This window comes from Thermobia domestica, chromosome 8 (assembly GCF_964235325.1).
Source record: "Thermobia domestica chromosome 8, izTheDome1.hap1.1, whole genome shotgun sequence".
NCBI lineage: Eukaryota > Metazoa > Arthropoda > Insecta > Zygentoma > Lepismatidae > Thermobia > Thermobia domestica.
This window is the reverse complement of record NC_137461.1, coordinates 35,047,891-35,068,160: the sequence shown is the minus strand read 5'-3', so window position 1 is coordinate 35,068,160 and position 20,270 is coordinate 35,047,891. Positions and strand designations below refer to the sequence as shown.

Here is a 20,270-nt window from a genome sequence, read left to right as displayed (position 1 = left end):
TTATCACCCTTTGTTATTTGGTAGCGTTCTCATCTAAGTCAAAAATTGATCTACATATCCCAAAGTTGCTTGTTCTATTATAATTCTTGTAGTAGACGAATATTAAATCTTCAGAAATTTTTGAGTCTTTCATTTCCAAAACGGTTCTTATCCATTTACAGAAAACCGAAAAGAATTGTAGGATCGGTGCGTTTTGCAGAATGGAAATATTTGAGGATGTTCAGGTCTTTCACATGAACGTACTAAAGCATTCGCAGTTCTACCAAACATGCAGATCCAACATTTTTTAAAAAAAAGTTTTCTGGGATGTTCTGCAAACGGACAAGAGTCGTTTTGGAAATAGACCACTCACTTATTCAACAAACTGTTGTATAATCTTTCACTTTAATTTATAATCTTCATCTTCTACTCTGTAATTTCATAATGAGAAGTTACAGTTGTTTAATATTAATTTTGTTCCAATGACAAACGCGAAAAAAGAAACTAAGGAAAACAAACAATTATATTCATACGCTTTATTAATTTATTACGATTGTCCTTGAAATGTATGCTCGGTCCCATATTAACAAGTAAATGAAATGTTATACTTTACTGAGCTAAATCAATTAAAACAGCAATGAAACGAGGAGTTGATCAAGTGTTATTTTTTCAAGGTTTTAGTTATGTATAAATTATGTTGCAGCTCGTACATTACTTATAGTCCTATCAATAGAAGATAGACATACCAAGGCACCAACATGTTCTCTAAGGTAAGCACGGCTTCTTACAAAAAATAGTTACAAAAATTAATAATCTGTCAATTGAAGGTACTGAAATATATAATCTGAAAATCTAACAAATATTGATATTTAATGTGTACAGAAAATTCATTTCAATATAAAGCACACCATATGACTTAATCTTTCTTTCCGCTTTCTTGTAAACTAACATTCAATATTAGAATTTCTATCATTTCTCATTTTGAATAAAATAAGCACATATGTGCATGTTTTAACTTTCTTTCAAAGTATAAATTCTATAACCCTATGAAGCCCGCGAGTAAAAATATCACTTTGAAAAATGTTTTTCTCATATATATGAGGGCCACTATTTATATTTTGAGCCTTGGCAACACTGATTGTACTTAGGTGTAATTTTTTTCTTGCATAGAAATGTTTGACATTGTTGACCATAACGTACTTCAAATGTTTTCTCAATAGCTTTATTTGTGTTACTTACGTTGGCTTAAAGATTGCGTGGCAACAGAAAAGTGGAATTAACTAGTGAAAATTTTCATGCAATCATTTATTGCGATTTTCCACGTGGCTTATCAAGACAAGAGTGCGTCGATCAACGTACTTCCACATTTGGCGATGAAGCCCTATCCTTTGCCACTGCGAAACGCTGGTATAACGATTTTATTCGTGGCCGCCATTCGCTCACTGACGAAATTCGCGAAGGTCGTCCAACATCAGTTGTTATTCAAGAAAACATTGATGCTATGCAAAACCTAATACTGCAAGATCGTCATATGACATACTGTAAGATTGAGGCAACCCTAGGCATTAGTTCCACCAGCACATATAAAATATTACATGATCATTTAGCTGTGAGAAAGGTTTGTTCTCGTTGGCTCCCACACAAAAACTCAAAAAGAAGCTCATGTTTTTTGGTGCACACAAATGCTCAATAAATACAATAGTAGTGCTTCAATAGACATATATAAGATTGTAACAGGTGACGAATCATGAATGCATGCATATGAACCGGAAAGTAAACATCAGTCGACTATATGGCTGTTTCAAGATAAATCAAATCGAACAAAATATGCTCGCGCTCGAAGCACATCGAAACAAATGGTCTCCTGGTTTTTCGGGAAAACTGTTCATGTGGCAACTGTGCTTTTAGAGGAACGTAGAACAGTCAACTCTGAATGGTACACAACAATTTGTTTGCCGGAGGTCTTCTGTCAAATACAGAAAACAAACAAGCTCCGTTGGATCATTCTTCATCAAGAGAATGCGTGCTTTCACACTTCTCGTCTAACAACCGAGTATTTGAACACTCAAGAAATCGAATTGATGGGTCATCCGCTGTACAGTCTTGATTTGCCACCCAGTGACTTCTTCTTGTTCCCAAATGTCAAGAATAAATTGCGTGGACAACGATTTTCGTCGGCGGAATATAACGACTCACTAAGGGTAGTCGTCAACCTGGTTCGATTGATGATATATGAATCTCGAGTGGTAGTAATAATTTGCAGGTAAAAATATCTTTAATAATTATACATATTATTATTCTCACCTTTTCTATCAAAATTATAAAATCGATGAACGGTATCAAATGGTTTATTAGTTGATACTCTTTTTCGTATTTTCATTCAAATTGTCATGCACACATACAAGATGATTAGGTATCCATAAACAACTACATAGCAACTAACTACATAACACTATTCCATAATATCTCTTACAGATATTAAAAACATTCTTCTTTTGTTAATATTAAATTAACGTTCTATTAAGTATAGTGCACATGTATGAGCACTTTCTGCCCAAGGTACAGGTAATTATTAAACTATCCAAAGTATTTCGTTATATAAAATGTCGCCCGACAATTGGACTGAATATAAAAGTCATAAGCGAGCTTGGCTTTTAGCTTCAAGAACCACTGGTCCGTTCACAATAATGGTTTTACATTACATATGTCCATCACATTTTGATCGCACCTCATATATATCTTCATTACATTTCATATATATATATATATATTTATAACAAATATTACACTTCATCAATACTTATTTTTAATTACATTCATTATATTATTATTATATTTTCTTATTAAAAATATCGTCGCTCATTTATTTAATCGTTGAAGGGTGCGAATTCAAAAATCGGAAGGGACAAACATGAGTTACAAATAGTCAGGGCGCATTATATGATAATCATTTTAGGTGATATTTTAAAATAAACATTAGATTAATAAGGCATCACAACATAGAAGAATCTCATTCAAGATAGTTGTCGAATATTTAGTTTTATAGAATAGATCTTCTTCTTAACATAATCTTTGACAGTTAAGTTTTTTTTTACACAAATCAATCTAATATAAATAACCTTTGCTTTTAATCATTTATGAATCGAATTATAATTCTTACATATATTAAAAACATTTGAGAATTATCATTGATTAATGAGAATTAAAGAGAATTAAATTGAATAAAAATAAAATAAATGTTCATGAAAATCTATAACTGATATGAATTTAACTTAATTTCATTAACGGTAATCAGGTTACGTTCGTACTTGCATATGAATTTAATAAAGTACATTGTACTGCACAATCATGATTAGGTTCTACACTATTTTGTACATGAATTGCGTCACGATTCAGATTTTGTTGCAAAGTGTCATCTCTTGACCTTCCATTACGTCTGTCCACGTAGTTCGCTGTATTGCTGGAATTTCGCCATACATTCCGTCTATTTTTAAACCTATTTTGATTATATGGTCTAAAATATGGATTGCTACGATTAATTAGGTTAGGCGTATTCCCTACGTAACTTTGCCTATTTTGCTCGTTTTGATCGCTAGAATTTACTCGGCTTAGGTTGTGTTCCGTATCATTCACACTTCGGATATTTAGATTCCGAACAGGTACAAAATGATCTGAATTATTTTTACTTTTACCTACTCCTGCTTGTTGATTCATAGCATGGTATTGGGTTTCATAGCATTGGACAAGCATTAATAAATGGTTGAAACTCATACACTGTGTAGAGAACAAGATCTGTTGTAACTTAAATGGGAGCAAATTTCGAATCGATGCTATTATTCTAGATTCCGATTGCAAGGGATTAACGACTTTTAATTCGTTGTATGTATTTACAACAAACTCTACAACAGATTTGTGCAAACGAGGATTGAAATGTTGATTTCTAATGGTGGCATCTCGATTTGCAAGCAAAAAGTCATTTTCATAATTCGCGATCAGTGCTGCCTTAAATTCCTCATATGTATTGATGTGATCACGTACTGCTTTAAACCATAAAGAACATGGTGGGAGTAATACATGAGGGATTAATTTCATATATTGTGATCTATCTATACACATTATATTACATTCGTCCTGAAATTTTTCCAGGAAAGAAGTAGCGTTTTCATTACATTTACCACTGAATTTACTCATAGCCCGTATTTCACTCATCTTAACACTTAACTTTACCTTCCTTTTATCATTCCGTGTACTTATTGGGTGACAATTCCTATCCATGACGTGATGTGTCGTTGCACCATCCCTTTTCCGCCCATCTGTCCTCTTCGGATGAATTTCTTCCAAAATAATATCCTCATCAGACACAGGTGAAGGCGAAGTCATCTCTGGTGAGTGGGGAAACTCCAAGCGATCACTACCCATATTATTGTGGTATGTGTTGTCCTTAACCTGTAGCGTTCTAATTTCTTCCTGTAGAGTAGCTATCAATTGCGCATTTGCACGTATGTTGTTAGAATTATTGATAATCTGAATTTTTTGCTGTTGAACAGAAGATTCTATTACTTCTAAATCCTTTTTTACACCACTAATTTCTTGGATTTGGTGGTTGTGCTTATCCTGACAATCCTCGGATATTCTTTTTAACTTTTCCTCGAACTGCGAGGTGATGTCATTCATCGCCTGGACAATTGACTGTTTCGTTTCATCAGACTTCTGTTCCATTCGTCTACTTAATTCCTCATATTGCTTGTTAGATTCTTCGGACTTATGCTCTATCGTCTGCCTTAACTCCTCGTATTGCTTGTTAGATTCTTCGGACTTCTGCTCTATCGTCTGCTTTAATTCGGTAGACATCTGAATCAATTGTCGCTGTAAGGCTAGCAAGATTCGGTCTTCTGATGTCATTCCTGGTGCTACACTAGGTTCACCGTTGTCACTATTATTGGATTCTTTTTCTATTGCCTCACCGTTCATTTTTCTTATAATTATTCTACCACTTCTTAGTCTGGTGAAATTCGTATTCATCAACTTTATTACAAAAGTAAATTCACCCTTACTTTGCTTCGGGGTATGAATTTACAGCAAATCCCGGGTGAGGTAAACCAAAATTTTTATCTAATCCCGGTGTGAAGGCACCAAAATTTTTATAACGACTCACCAAGGGTAGTCGTCAACCTGGTTCGATTGATGATATATGAATCTCGAGTGGTAGTAATAATTTGCAGGTAAAAATATCTTTAATAATTATACATATTATTATTCTCACCTTTTCTATCAAAATTATAAAATCGATGAACGGTATCAAATGGTTTATTAGTTGATACTCTTTTTCGTATTTTCATTCAAATTGTCATGCACACATACAAGATGATTAGGTATCCATAAACAACTACATAGCAACTAACTACATAACACTATTCCATAATATCTCTTACAGATATTAAAAACATTCTTCTTTTGTTAATATTAAATTAACATTCTATTAAGTATAGTGCACATGTATGAGCACTTTCTGCCCAAGGTACAGGTAATTATTAAACTATCCAAAGTATTTCGTTATAGGAAGAAGCCCTTGATGCGTTAAAAAACCATATTATGAAAGTGCATCAAGAAGATTAAAAAAAAATGGTTTGACAAATAGTTCGAACGAATGCAAAAGTGTATTGATAATAAAGGAGAAGATTTCGAAAACCAATAAATTAATTTTCAGTGGCAAATTACTGTTTTTTTTTTTTTTTTTTTTTTATTTTTAGGCTCAAAATATAAATAGTGGCCCTCGTATACTTGAGATAACACTTTCAGATTCTTACTATGAAAAAGTATTATTTGTAATGTCGAGCTAATATTTTTGTACTTAGTTTCTATTATTATTGTAAGTAAATCTTAAATTTATGTCTGTGAACCAGATGGCAGCAGCAATTTATGTTGTAATGTGGTTTCCACTGAAAACAAAACGAAAAAAAAAATCAAAATTAATGGTTTCGAGACTTAATTACCGGGTTGTAAAGGGTTAAAATGCAAACTGTTATACGACATTACTTAGATAGGTATATAGTACATAGCAACTAAATGTTACTGATTGCTTGTTGATTCAGTTCTCTTTTCAACACTGGGTATGCATACCAACTGTTTAAAGTAGAGTCCGAACATAAAGTATTGTTTCTCGTATGGTATCAATCTCGGGGTTTACTCGCTTGACACTTGAACTCGAAGGAGGAGGAATGTATCTAATTGCATGTCATGATCTCAGGATATTGTCCTTCAGTAGAAAAGATTTTTTTTTTTTTTAAAGAACGAGTATGAGATTAAATCACGTGATAAGTATTTAATTTACAGCTTCTTTTAAGGCTAAGGAACATACTTTTTGTTTGTTATATTAACACAACCCTTACCGATCAGAGAGAAATGAATTTGTTTAAGTCCAGATAACACAAAAGATCTCCCTTATGTAGCTGGGCCGGATTAAGTAAAGAGCTTAGGGAGGCTGTACATCCGGACCTCCTGGTGGATGGGGGCCCTCACTCTGATCAAAATATCAGCTGGCCGTCTAAAAACAATCATACAAGATTCAACATCACTATAAGATAACATATGACAATTAAAATAAAACATATTACCTTAATTTTCCTGCTGAACTTTCACAGAAATGTTCTAGACGAAGTCAGCAGGAATAACATATTTTTTATAGCCCCGAACCTCCAGACGGACTAATCCAGTCCTGCTATGTAGTCAATATATTTTATTTTAAACTCACTACGTTTCTATTACAGGTTTTCGTATTTCTTGCCCTGATTGTTTGTGTCGCTTTGGCAGTTCCCATGCCAATGCCTTATCCTCAAAGAATTCCTCTACAACAACAACAGAGAGGAGAGAATTTGCAGACAGCTAACATGATGTGGGGTAAGTTATTACAACATATACTTGTATATATATATATATATATATCCTGTTCTCTTCATACTTGCCGTCTATGAAAGTGTTCTCACATGATAGACATATTATACTACTTCATGTTTTCATATGTTACCGCGAAATTAAAATTTTCTAATTGATTTATCGCCGTTGTAGAGATAAGTACAATTGACTTCTTATTGTTTTTCTCTGATTTTTTTAAAAATAAATAATAATAATAATAATAATAATAATAATAATAATAATAATAATAATAAATCTTCATAAAGGATCTTCATCTTCATAAATAAATAACATGAATGATCAATGTTAATTGATATTTTATTTATATTACCGGTCTCGCACGACTTTTGAAAAGTAACCACTAAAAATGATTTGCACTCTAAAATAAAAATCAACTGTTCAAATGATATATTTTACTTTAACGTCCCACGATTATGTGAAATGAGATGGATGATTAATGAAAGTGAATTAATGTAATGTTACATATTTTGTGCCCTCCCACCAGGTATTGTATTCCGGACCACGTATACCAAAGGTACACGTACTAGCCAGTGGCGTATCTAGAAAGTAAAAACTACAAGGGGGAACAGCCAAAACCCAGATTTTGATAGGATTATCATGAGCACTATAAACTTTCAGAAACACATAAATAAAAGCTTCAATTATTGTATTACCCACAAAACTGGGGACCTAGACCTTCCGTTCTCCGGGCTGACTCCGCCACTGCTACTGCCCATTAGATCAAAAGAGACCGCTACAACTCTTGTACTTTAATGTTTATAACATACCATCAAGGGAGGAAAACGTAGTTAAGCACTTATTTGTTTGGGGAATTTATAATTTGTGTTTATGTCTTAAGTTTAGTAACTTGATATAATAATTCAAGAATATTGCTGATTTTTCGTTGTAACAAGTTTCATTTATTGTTTTTTTAAATTTCTCTATTGCTTTATTTCCTTCTCCACATTATTTGTGCTTTCAAAATTATAATTACTTTTTATTGGATCAAAAGATCTAATATATTACAATAAAAAATTTTCTTGTATGCCTTATATCTTGAGAACTACATACCGGTACAGCGTAGTGGAACCGAACCCAAACTATCACTTAACTCAGTATGATGTACTTATTCCGTTAAAAAAAAAAAAAAAACGAAAACTCGATTTAGGGGGTGTTCAAAAATTTTGTGGTAGCTGATCTAAAAACTAATTATTGGCCCAGATCCCAGATTTTTTTTTTTTTTTATCATTCCTGAAATTCTTGGCCAAGATTGCAATTTTTTAATCCATTTTCTTAGCATTCCTAAATTTGTTGTTAAGAGTTTAAACATATTCTTCAATAATCAATTGTTATAATTGTTTAATGCTAACTTTGAATACTGAATAAGATTATGATGCCATAAACAGAATCCGTTGCAGTCAATAATAGGTATATAATGAGACGAGATACATTGACGGTCATAGATATGGGTAACTTCATATCTTAAATTTGCAATTTTTGAATTTGAAGTAGAATTTACACTTCAAAGTACACAAATTAGATCAAAACATTTATTTATTTATTTATTTATTTGCATAATTGTTGATTATATTTCAAACTAGAATACGTACTGCTTTCAATTTTGTTACGATAGTTACTTAGGTTATCACAGCATTATATTTTCCACTTGTACTTGTTACAATCTACAGTGGAGTATTATGACTTCGTTGAGATTAAATATGAAAGCTTTGCTGTAAAAATGAATTCATTTGAGTTATTTTTGTCGTACTTGGCATTTTAATGTACTTAAAATTTTCTTTCTTTTGTTTCAGGATTTCCATGGTTTTGGGGATAAACAAGAAGGAACGAACCAAACCTACTGGCAGGGAGAAATACATTAAGAACGGAATATGACTTTACTTGAAACTAATAAGATTTCACACTTTCAAATATAGTTTTTAAGAAAATTCTAGTCAGAAAATTATATATATTTTTTTCTTTTATTTGAGAACATCAAAATTATGTCTCAGTCTATAAACTATTATAAAAATTATATGAATAAATTAAAATAAAAATGCAATTGTATATAGCTATATTTTTATTATTTTTCAATTATATTAATTTATTCAGCGATAAATGTAGCTAATTGTTATACTACCTTCCAAGGGCGCCCATCCTGAGGGAACAGAGGGGCCCGGGCAACCCAAAGCTCATGTGCGCCCCCTCATTATAAATGTGAATATACAATATTTGGTATAATTTGAATGCAATTTGTCTTGAAACCCTCATATATATGTCGTTTGCATCTGAATGCCCCTCCCCCAAATTTAAGAGAAATCGGCGCCCTTGGTATCTTCTCCGTATGACCGGGTATTATGAAACAAAGCTTTAGGTTGAAAATTCTTCTAGAAAAAAGTATGATACGTCAAGAAGGGATTATTTATGATAAAATAAATGGAACCCAGTTAAGAATGCTCCAAGAATATTGCCAGAACGGACTTAAGATGAATTATTTCTCCATAATTTATACGAAATTGTATATTACATTTATTTGATTAACTAATGACGCAATAATTATTTAATAGACTAAATAACTGGTATTGTTACTATACTAAATAACTGTAAATAGAATCAATATTGGTATTGGTCTACACCAGTATCAGCTCTCTATGACGTAGAGTTCCCGAGATATCGCTCTTTAAATCTCCCGAAATCGTTACTATTTGGGCCAATGTCTCGGAAACGGTAAGAGTGACGCGGAAAATTCCATAACTTCTTTCCGATAGTTTTTGATCTCAATCGAATGGAAGACTAAAAACTGAAAACAAAATCGCAAATAACAGACACAGAAACTCACATAGACACAGGCCCGTATCCAGGGGGGTCTAGGGGGGCCGGGTCCCCCCTAAATTATTGCTGGCCCCCTCTAAAAATTTTACGATAGGCTTAGATATGAACTATAATATGGTGATGAACTATAATATGGTTGGATCGGGCTCCCCCTAACTTTAGCCGTGCCCCCCCTAAATTTTTGGGCTGGCTACCGGCTTGCATAGATACAGAGAATTCAGTAAGGAACTGTCTAAGATCGTTGAATAGCAATAAACTTCAGGGAGCTGGAAGTGTATTAAAGGAAAATATAATATAACGTTCTGAAGAGTTTCATTGTAATTATTGGGGTACATTTCATCTATCATATGTCGACTGCTTCGAAGTCAAGGGCTGTAACTTTAAAATTGAATTTTTTAGGAAAGGACTTTGAACTTCGACATCTCATATTAAATTGCATTGAAAGAATGATATTTAATATCATCATTAGAAAATATAGTTCATAATTATGTTTCATCCTTGAAATCATAAAAGAGATATAAATTTTTCATGAGATTTTAAATTCCAATGCTCTCCTGTAAAACACGTACACCATCCGTCAATCTGTCGAGAGATATCAGAGCAAACACGATATGACATATCGAGATGTCGTTCTTTTGGAATCGATTAAGTGTGCCTTACGATTCAAACCGGAAGTGGTTAAAATTTGTAATTTCTGACTTCAATATTTATCGCCATAAAATGAAAACTGCAACAGATAGCAGAAAACCTTTTCTTTTTGCAAACGAAGCCTCAAGACAACGCACTATGATTATCCGCCTCACTATACCAAAATCAGAAGTGGTTCAAATTAAATATTACGTCCGGTTTCAATATGGTTTCCAAAAAGCCACAACAGTAAGAAAAATCGAGATGTAGTTCTCTGCAATTGATTTAGCATTCCACGAATAGGTTCCATCTTCTTAATTAACTTTCTATACAAAGTGACAGTGGTTGAAATAAGCAAATTGTGGTATAAACGTGCATTGCCACCGAACGCAACCGATAACAGATAGCGAGAAACGATGATATGCAAACGATTCAAAGTTTGAAGGCAACGTACCATAACTATCCCTAAAATTCTGCAAAACCGAAAATCGTTCATATTTGATATTACTTCTGGTTTCAATACTAATTTCCATAGAGCAGAAACGATAAGAGATATGGAGTTGCATTTTCTTGCAATAAATTCAGTTCCCAGAATAAGTTCCATCTATTCCTATAACCTATACGAATCGGGCATATGTGCTTTATTCCCGCCGGGAGCGCAGTGATTCGGACTCCAAGTTAGGATGTAGGTCCACGTTTCACATAAAGTCGCTGCTGAAAGAGACGTTAAACTGAAAATCAAATAGAATTGAGTCTGAAGTGGTTCAAATTACCGGTCATTTCCGGTTTCAACATTTAACGCCATAGGACAAAATGGTAGGCCATTAGAAAGCGACAAGTAGCTTTCTGCAAAGGATTCACGATCTCATATCATATCACCTGAACAGCAACTTCTAGCAAAACCGGAAGTGCTTGAAGATTACTTCCGGTTTTAATATAGATTTTTGTATAGCAAAAACAGTAAGAAATATCGAGATACAATTTTCTACACTTGATTCAAAATGAAATGAAATGAAATGAAATCTTTAATTTTAACGTCTCACGGTTATGGCGGTTAGGCTAAAGGAGACGGTGATAATGAGAAATGAGTGAAATGAAGAAAGTGGGAGTAAACGGGAGAACCCCGAGAAAACCCACGAGCACGGTGTTTGTCCACCACAAAGTCCACACGGCGCGAGATGGGATCGACCCAGGAACCCCAAGCACCCGAGGTGAACGCTCTACCACTTTTTTTTTAAAAAAAAAACTTCCTGACTTTCAACCACTTGTCAGGACTACTAGACACGACAGGGACACGAACACAGAAACATCGAGAACATTTAAAATACCACCCTTGCTCTTCAGAGGGACTTGAACCCCCAATGGGCTTCACCACACGACCATCAGCCTAACGCCTCAGACCGCTCGGCTACACCCACCGACACCACTGAGCCACCGCGCCCCCTACAGTTGATTCAGCTTCCCAAGTGTAGGTTCTATCTCCTCCCTAAACCAACCATTGAAATGTTAAGCTATTGAAATTAATTATGTCCGTTTTCAAATTTTATCGTCCTAGAAGAGAAGCAGTAATACATAGCGAGGAATTATTTTCTGCTGCATTCAGCGTCAGAGCAACAAGTTCTATCTTTTGATCTCATTAACCTATTTCAACGAAAAGTTATGGATGTACAACTTCAAGTTTAAGTATTTCATTCCTATAGTTTGGAAGTCTTGCGTAGTTTCACACTGTGAAAAGAAAATCAGTTGTTATAATTAGAAACCCAAAGATAACGACTTTGTTTAGACTTTCAATCCATGATATATGTTGGTAGTCTTATAGAACGTCTTTGTATGTCCGTTCAACCTTTTTTGGACAGATATCAAAACACAAAACGTAAAACATATCGATCGTTTTTGGCAATTGATTCAGAGTTCCAACAATAGGTTCATCTTCTCCGCTAACTCTCTATTCAATCCGGAAGTCGTTCAAGTTAGTCATTATCAGTTTTAGCATTTATCACCATAGAAAGAAAACAGTAACAGATACCTAGAAGCGATTGTTTACAAATGATTTAGCGTCTCAATGCAACGTACCATGATCAACAACAATACTCTACCGAAACGGGAAGTGGTTCAAATTTAATATCATTTCCTGTTTTAAAATTGATTTCCAGAGCAAAAACGGAAAGAGATATCGAGATAAGTTTTTTTTTTTTTTTTCAATCGATTCATTGTCCCAAGAATATGTTCCATTTGCTATTCAAATCGAAAGTAGCTGAAACTAATCATTTGGTTTCAAGATTTAACGCCATAGAACAAAATATTATTAACTAGCGTCAAGAGGTTTTCTACAAAAGATTCAGGATTTGAAGAGAACATACCATCATAACGTACCATCATAACGAGAACATACCATTATAACGTGCTACACTCTTTCGAAACCGGAATTGATTGATAATTGCTACTACTTGTGGTTTCATTATTGTTTTCCACCTACCAAATTGGCGTGGGAGACCCGAGTTCGATTCCCGGCGGGTGCTCAGTGATTCGGATTCCACGTTAAAACTGAAGGTCCAAATCTCATATATCCTCGCTGGTGAACGGGACACTAAACTCAAAATCAGAACAAATCAAATCCAAAGAGCAGAAACGGTAAGAAATATAGAAATGCAATTTTTCTTACAGTCGATTCACCTTACAAAGAGTAGGCTCTATCTCCTCTCTCAACCATTTATTCAACACAAATTTAGTTCCAACTACCGATTTTCGGTTTCTACATTCATCATCATAGAACAAAAACAATAACATATAGCAGGTAATGGCTTTTAGATATGAATTCAAGGCCCAAGGAACAGGATTTATCTTTAATCTCATTAATCTATTGCAACCAGTAGTTTTGAGTATTGAATTAACATAGTTTGGAAGTCTACCGTGGTTTCACACTCGGAAATAAAACTTACTTGTCTTCTATAGTAAAATGGAATGTAAAAAGCTCTCACTTTTGGGGGAAGTCGTGAAGGGCGAAGAAGTATCTGTGGAGGCTCCACCTGATATTTCTAACTTGTGTGTTAGGGCACCCTGTTGTGTCGTGTGATTCCATCAAGGGTGTTGCGAACTTTTTTTTTTTTTTTTTTTTTTACTTCTTTATTTACTACATGTATAAATCCAGAACATAAACAGAATGAAGAACCTGTCTTATATAACAAAATTACGTTTCTTCCCTTTTGCTTATTGTTAGCATATTAACTAAGTTATCAAAATCTTGATGTGTACAAGTTTGTTCGAGCAGCATTGAATGAAGGTATTAAATATGTTTGTTCTTAGTGTTATTTATTAGCGCTATCAATTAATTTATGTTTTTTACTGCAGCGAAACGCGTGAGAGAAGTTTGAAATGCTTGTTAATGTAACTTAATAGTTAAATTAGTTTAACTCACATCAATTTAAAGAAATTTAAGTTAAGTAACAATTGTTAATTTAACCGTTACATGAACATATATGCTTTCCATATTGTCATGAATTTGTAAACATATAGTGTGTAGATACGAGTCGTCAGTTCTATTAGCTCAAATGTTTGTCAATAAATAATGATAAATTCTCAAACAAGGGAATGTAGATGGGGATTGGGGATGAGAACTTACAACTCACAAACAACTGTTAGAATTACAGCAACCCACATTATGCTTTTTTGTTTGATTATGCTCTATTTTTTTTCAAATTATGCTTTATTATGCTTTTTTGTTAATTTCAACCATTATTTTACATTAATCGTGTACAATGTATAATATTAACTATATATTAACTATTCTAAATATCTTGATCTATTTATTAATATTTTATACAACCATATTTAATTAACTTTTTACTTAATGCACTGTAAAGAGATATCCGCTCGAGTCAGTTTTTCTTATCACTTGTGCGCACCTTAGAGGTGTGTATTTACAGAAACGGAAAGTAAAAGATGCCACCAAAAAGTACAGAAAGTGCTCAAGTTCAAGATGCACACATAACAATACAGTGTGGAGTTCTTGTATACTATTCACTGTTGGCGGAAAGTTTTCTTCTTCTTTTACTTTTTTTCTCTATATCAAAAATGACACCGACAAGAAGTTTTCAGGAGTAAAAATAAGTTTTTCATTGTAGCATTGTTATGTTCTCAACGATTTTGCGTTGTAAATATTGGTTTTAAAAAATATTAATACAGTATGTTAAACTTGCAGTTAAACAGAATTTTTCAAGAATTGAGCTATATATTTTAAATTATGCTTCATTCTTTATTTTCCAAAATCATGCTTTATTATGCTTTTAAAATTAGTTTCTTCTGGCCCCTTAGACAACCACAACCATGTTTAACGTACCAACCATATATGTAAATAGCTATTATGCTTTTGGGTTGCTCTAGTAATAATGAAACTCGAGCATTTCAAATTGATAAAATAGTGATTAGATTAGGAAGAAGGTAAAAGAGGTAAGGAACTAATTTAATTAGAAGGATAGGAACGAGCACTTGAATTTGTTATTCTTGATGCTAGATGACATCGTAGTACTGATGAATGGTGGATAGCCTTATTTGAAGTATTGTTCCACTTCCTGGCTGCCAATTGAAAAAAACTAAATGAACTTAACGACTGCACTGACAAGGGAACATCTTATATTGATAGTAGCATTGCCCAATTAAACAATGCGCAATTAATGGAATACTGAAGAAAAGTGAGAAATCCAAAGTTTTACGGGCCGACACGCAGAAACAAGGAGATACAGAGGAAAAAAGAATCTAGAATCATGTGAAGATAGCAATGCAAAAGATACACTGACACAGAAAGAACTTCAAAATGATTAAAGTAACCAAAATGATATTTACACAACAGTATAGTAAGCAAACATTGTAATCACAGACATGCTCAATAACATCATATGTAATGCAGTATTGACAGCTGAGCAAAAAAAAAAAAAAAAAAAAAGTTTTGTTAAATGGTACAGAACACAAATTATTACAACTAGCAAATCTGATTATGAGTAGAACCATACATGTAAAGTCGTGATATACAGTGTTGCCAATGTTTGAAGATAGGTCTATATGAATTCCTATATGAATTTCGGATGTAGAACAGTACATACAGAAGGCTTACATGATTCGAACTAATTGAAACCAAAATATAAGACCATAAATAATAATATAATCACTGAAGTACAAAAATACCAGACGAAGCACAGTGTCGAAGCATTTTTGCCAAAGGAAAATGTCAGAATAGTACTAAAACACAGCACATAAGCTGAAATGATCCAGCCCAAGTTGTCCGAGGGCTCGTTTCTGGTGTACATGCTCAATTTCCGACTGGAGCGTTCTGCAACATAGTAGTAGTAATTGGAATCCTACACTAAGCTAGATCCGAGATGACTTGCACGACTTTAGTTCGTTTAGAACGTGAACAGTAGGAATTCACATATGCCTATCCTCAAACGTGTGCAACACTGTACATCAAGACTTCATAGGTATAGTACTACTCATAATTAGATTTTCTAGATGTTATAATTTGTGTTCCGCGCCGTTTAACAGAACTTCATTTTGTGCTCAGTTGGAAATTACGCATTTCATATGATGTTATTGAGCATGTCTGTGGGTACAATGTTTGCTTACTATACTGTTATGTAAATATCATTTTGATTACTTTAATCATTTTGAAGTTCTTTCTGTGTCAGTGTATCTTTTGCATTGCTATATCCACATGATTCAAAATTCTTCTTTCCTCTGTATCTCCTATGTTTCTGGGTGTCGGCCCGTAAAACTTTGGATTTTTCACTTTTCTTCACTCCTCTATCGATTGCGCATTGTTTGATTGGGCAATGCTACTATCAATATAAGATGTTCCTTTGTGAGAGAAAAAATGTATGTGGCGTACATAAAATCGTATGTTACAATTGTAAAACCTGTAACTTTTGGACTTAACGTACAGCGAACGTATAACTCAAAACGCATTTTTATAATACTTTTTGTATAAGTGTTCCATTTGTACGTACTTTCCGTATGAAACAATATAGGCGGTTAGGATCTCATATACAAATGGACATATATAACATGTAGGTGCAACGGCATGATGTAACATGTAAGGGCAGTACCTATTTAGCATACGGATAAACGTATACTCCGTACAGATTTCTATAGTAAGCAAGAGGATTCCGTATATTTGTACAATACACTGCTGTCAGGAAAACTGATTTTCCCCAGTTTGGATTCTTATCGCGTCAAATTGATCAGTAACGAGGAACGGATCTCTGGAGTAGCTCGATGATAACTGATAGATTATCGCCTGCTTTTTCTCATGAGCTGTTTCACCTGCGATGATCCTTCAGCTCTTCAGAGGTCCGGGATCGTGGCCTAGAGACGGCTTCTGCCTCCAAATGGAACTAGACTGTTCTCCTGCTTCTGTCCCGTATTTGACTTCTGATCCACAACTACTCATTTCAAACATGTTTGCAATAGTTTTCTTAAGAAAGAACATTGACGTGGGAGCTCATTCAACTAGAAGGCTCATGCAATCAAAAGGAATCTGGAGTGATGCAAAAGGATTAATAGTTTTTCGTTTATTTTATTGGCTTATTTACATAATAACGAATTCAATCTATGATTCTACAAATTTTTGGCTGACAAGGTACATCCACAGTCAAATATTTTATGAAGCAGAATTAATGGATTAAACGATATTTAAAGTGATTCGATTTTACCATTGATTTAAATAGTCCAATAAATTGCATGTATATTAGTTTTCGTTATTTCAGAATACAGCAAATAGTGTACTACAGAATGGTTTCGTATATGTGGAAAGAAGTGATTCCTGTGTCATACCGGGAAAATCCTTATAAAAATTAGCTATAATATCAGGAAATGGGTGTCGTATACCTCCTAAGGAAAAAGAGTGGAAAATCATTGCTCTACACTCTCTTGTCTACGTATGCATGGAATTGACATGGTCAACACTAGCTTCGGTGCCTTTTTTATGTTTCTAAGTTAGGAGAATCTCAGAGCCACATTTTAATGACAGTAGATTGAGAAAATTTTCCACCCTCACAGGCATCGAACCCACTTGATCAAATTGCCTGTGACATGATCTTAACAGGTTTCATTATTTCATAGTTAATGCAGTAACATTAATTATATAATTAAAGTACATACAACCGAAACATTAGGAAACATAATTTCTGTTTGTTTCTTCTTATTGGCCCTGAAATGCAGCTTTAGTCTAATATCATTATTGTGCAAGTTCAATTGAAACAGTTACGTTAAAGGAGATTTGATCAAGTGTTAAGTTTTGAAGGTTTAAGTTACGTATAAATTCTGTTGTATGTTGTACTTTACGTACAGAGTCTAATGATTGGGAGATAAACCAACACATCGAAATGTTCACTAAGGTAAGCATAATATTTTAAAGTCAATTAAAGAATTACTAATTTGTAAAAAATTTAGTAAGTGTTGTTACTCAGACTCGTTTCAATCCTAAAAAGATATATCATTAAATGTTCCTTTACACCCATAAGTAAACTACTGAGAAAAATTAAAATTTGTTTATTTTGTTCAAAAGGGTAATTGAACAAAAATGGTGTTTAAGTTTATAAGTGTTTAAGCTTTAAAATAATAATAATAATAATAATAATAATAATAATAATAATAATAATAATAATAATAATAATAATAATAATAATAATAATAATAATAATAATAATAATAAAACGTCAAAGCACAGCGTCTCATTCTGGGTATTAAGTCAATAGAATACAAACTCTTTCGGGAAAAATAATGTTTACGATATTATTAAAAGCATTGTATATACAATGTATCTGAATTTAAATGACTATTTATGGATTCAACTCGCTTTTCGCCACAATAGTTTGCACAAAACTAAAATTATTAATTTAACGAATCGTATATGTCATACAGGAAAATAGTAATCTACAGTAATATGAAACGAAGGGCAAATCGCCCAAAGTGGGAGCGGGTAAATCTGATTTCTATTGATGAAACTTAGAGCATCGTTTATTATTTTTAGGTAACTTCAATTCTAAAAATTAGAACAAGAATAAATCTAATAGTAAGTGGAAATGCTTAGCTTTATTAATTAATAATAATATTGATTATTACGTTTTAAAATATGGCTTTCTGACCTGTTAAAATCTACACAATACCAAACATAGCTACCTTCAATGTATTGCGGTAATTCTTTTAAATTGACGTCGTAAATTTTTTCTTTCAGTTGTTCGTATTCCTTGCCCTGATCGTTTGTGTTGCTTTGGCTGTTCCAATACCAATGCCTTATCCTCAAAGAATTCCTCTGCAACAACAACAGAGAGGAGAGAACATGCAGACAGCTAACATGATGTGGGGTGAGTCATTATAACAGAAAATAGTTCGATTTCTCCTGTTTTCTACCCTCCTTATTGCCATTAACACAAGACATATTGTGCTAGTGTTTGGTTTGAAAAGTTGACCATGATTTATCAATATCTTGTAAAAATGATTAATTAACTTTTGGTTTTCCTTGCTTCTGATTTGCGATTTCAAAGAAATAAATAAAAAAAAAATGAGAATACCCATTGTATTCAGATAATCTTAATACTATCTATTTAATCCACATATAGAGCCTAACTTTTAAAAGTAACAGTTTAAGAGGCAGTCCATTTTAAATTAGAATCAGTTCTTTTTGTTTAATGTTTCCAGCATATCACACAGGGGAGGACTCTTTAAGTACATTTTTTTCTCGAAATTTGTAATTAGTTTCGTGCCTTATATTTTGCAAACTGAACATTCATAATACATTTAATTATGGTTTCTTGTAAGCTTTATTTGTTAGATTTTTTCATTTCTCTGGACTAGTCAATTTCTGTGGATAGAATTTACTAGTAATTGAGAAAATTTGGTTCAATCAGCACAAGAAAAAAAAATATATATACACAGAATACACGACCGAAGGTAGCAAATAGATTATGTTATGATTCTAGGCCGGTATCGTAATAACTTGAAGAAAGCGAGGACCATTCCTGTTGTCGGCATTTTCTCTGGTCATAACATTGTGCTGGTAGATGTCGATATTTACTGAAAAATGTAGCGAGAAGAAAAATGGACAAACACATGTTGCACACGTACTAAAAAATTTAAAAAAAAAGAGGAAGTAAGAAAGCGTTTCGTTAAAAAATTCAACGAAAAATACTCAAACGAGGAAAATATAGATGCAAGTACAGTAGTAACAGACGGTGAAAACATACTAAATGTTGTATAGGTCACAGAAGAAGTAGTAGTTTATCTGAACACAAAACAAATGAGGACTTAAGGGTTACAGAAGAGATTTTATAGAAAACAAGGGAAAAGAACACGTGAAAACATGTTGATATGCAAGAACAGGGACGTCATTTAAGAGGGGCAGGAGGGGATAATTGCCCCATCCCCAAGAGTTTGAGGAATACATATACTTTAATCGATTGTCTACTAATGTACTAGTACAAAACGTGAAAGTCATATGTCGGAGGTGATCTTGCCCGCCTCTAGCGAAGTCTGAAATGACGCCCCTGTGCAAGAAGGCTGAAACATGTAGAGGAACTTAAAAAAAAGGGATACGAAGAAATACAAATAGAGCAAGCGATAAGTTTCACGAAAGAAAATGGGAAGACGTACAAAAATTAGAAAGAGTTGGGAAATTTGAAGAAATGTACAAGGAGGCAAAATTTATGAAACTTCAGGGGAAACAAAGGAATATAAGAATGAATTTAGAAAATAAGAAAGGAAAGGAAGTCAGCGAGAAAATCCTAAGGTACTTCCCTAACATTTTTTATAGAGGTAGTCGGTGAGTACTTGAAATTTATGCCCGTAGCCAAATTCCCTGTATAAAAATTGTTGCGTGAGTGCCTTAGGATTCTGAAACATCGATATTTGGATAGGGTACATATTAGTTCCTAAGG

The 20,270-nt window shown here is 33.4% G+C and overlaps 1 long non-coding RNA gene across 1 annotated transcript; it reads left to right on the top strand.

Annotated features, from left to right (window-relative positions):
• The first annotated feature begins 668 nt into the window (after nucleotides 1-668).
• LOC145691622 (uncharacterized) lies at nucleotides 669-8,955 on the top strand. Its single transcript, XR_014132436.1, has 3 exons — nucleotides 669-749; nucleotides 6,747-6,876; nucleotides 8,703-8,955. It is a non-coding gene; the product is annotated as an uncharacterized LOC145691622 (long non-coding RNA).
• The last annotated feature ends 11,315 nt before the right edge of the window (nucleotides 8,956-20,270 follow it).